Raw genomic sequence first — 1,941 nt, 5'->3', positions numbered from 1 at the left:
AGAAGTCAACCTATTTGAAAAGATTTGGTTAAATGTTTAAGTAAACTATTCATGGCACCTAATCAAACAAACCAACAGAACAAAGAAATGTATTCATAAAGTACTCAGTTCTAATATTATAGACATTGGAGACATCCGATAGTCATCCTTTCATTTCTGGCTTACCGTATTTCATCCTCTTCCTAATTTCATTTATGTCAACAGTCGTTAACGAAATTGGATTGTTCTATTTCACCAAGGTAAGGGAGCACCCCAGCACCTTTCTTTAATTCTAGTAAAAGCAAACTAGGCCTTTCCACGATCCCAAGCAATGGAGACGCACAGTGTTGTCTTTGATCCCCAGCGTAACTTACAGGGAAGCTGCTGCAATGTCCAGAGACCTTGAGGTACCACAGATGAAGAAGGAGGATGTCCTCAAAGTCCTGCCTGCAGGAACCCACCTGAGAAGCACCAACGTTGACTTCCAGACGGAGCAGCAGATCTACAAAAGAAAAAGCAATGCTTTCCACAACATCAATCTCAAGGGGACCTGGGAGAAGCTCCTGTTGGCAGCACCAGACATCATGGCCATTGAAAACCCTGCTGATGTCAGCAAGATATCCTCCCAGAACACTGGCCAGAGGGCTGTGCTGACCTTTGCTACTGCCACTGGAGCTATTCTCATCGGTGGCCACTTCACTCCTGACACCTTCACTAACCACATCCAAGCCACCTTCCAGGAGCCATGATTTCTGGTGGTGACTGACCCAAGGACCGACCACCAGCCCCTCACAGAGGCATCGAATCTGCACCTAGCCACCATGGCTCTTTGCTACATGGACTTTCCTCTGTGCTACATGGACATCGCCATCCCATGGAACAACAAGGGTGCTCATTCTGTGGGTCTGAAGTATTAGATGCTGGCCCGGGAGGTTCTGTGCATAAGTGGTACTCTCTCCCAGGAACAGCCATGGGAACTCATACCTGATCTCTACTTCTACCACAAACCTGAAGAGACTGAAACAGAAGAGCAGGCTGTGGCTGAAAAGGCTGTGACTAAGGAGGAGTTCCATGCAGGTGACCTCTGTGCCTGTCCAGCAGTTCCCCACTGCAGACTGGTCAGCAGCCCACAAAGCTCAGGCCACCGAATGAGTAAGGGACAACCACCAAGTGGTCTTAAACTGATCTGCAGTTTCTGAAGCAGAGATGGAGTGAGGCTGACAGAAAATAAACAGCAGGTTATTAAAAAGAAAAGAAGGAAGGAAGAAAGGAAGGAAGGAAGGAAGACAGACAGCAAGCAAACTAGACTTCTGAGGCTGCCAGGAGACCACTCCTTCCAGATCTCCAATGGAGGTCTCCAGTTGCTACATTCTGGTGGATAGCATCACTTTTGTAACAGATAATACATTTACCATGGGCTGCCAATGACTGTATGTGATAGGCCTATTTCCAGGCCTTAGCAATAGAAGCCTCCTCCAATAGACAACTTCAGCTCCAACTCCCCAACCTCCACCAAAATAAAATAAAATAATAATTCAAAAAATAAAAACTGTGCTGAACCTTCCTTCGCTGCTTAGTGGTCTAAGCAACCTTCCTTCCCCCTTTTCCAATCTTGTGGTTCAGCTTGCTTCATACACTAGTGGCTATGCCGGCTTCTTCCCCATTTTCCTTTTCACAGGCATTTGTCTCTTTATTATTATTATTATTATTATTTTTATTGAAAGGCGGATATACAGAGAGGAGAGACAAAGAGGAAGATTTTCCGTCCAATGATTCACTCCCCAAGCGAGCGCAATGGCCGATGCTATGCCGATCCGAAGCCAGGAGCCTCCTCCGGGCCTCCCGCGTAGGTGCAGGGTCCCAAAGCTTTGGGCCGTCCTCGACTGCTTTCCCAGGCCACAGGCAGGGAGCAGGAAGGGAAGCGGGGCTGCCGGGATAGAACCGGCGCCCATATGGGATCCC

The 1,941-nt window shown here is 47.7% G+C and overlaps 1 pseudogene; it reads left to right on the top strand.

Annotated features, from left to right (window-relative positions):
* The first annotated feature begins 368 nt into the window (after window positions 1-368).
* On the top strand, window positions 369-1,159 carry LOC121163717 (annotated as a pseudogene).
* The last annotated feature ends 782 nt before the right edge of the window (window positions 1,160-1,941 follow it).

This window comes from Ochotona curzoniae, unplaced genomic scaffold (assembly GCF_017591425.1).
Source record: "Ochotona curzoniae isolate NIBS_2020 unplaced genomic scaffold, NIBS_Ocur_1.0 contig_64, whole genome shotgun sequence".
NCBI lineage: Eukaryota > Metazoa > Chordata > Mammalia > Lagomorpha > Ochotonidae > Ochotona > Ochotona curzoniae.
The sequence above is the reverse complement of the archived record's forward strand: the minus strand, read 5'-3'. Positions and strand labels throughout refer to the sequence as shown.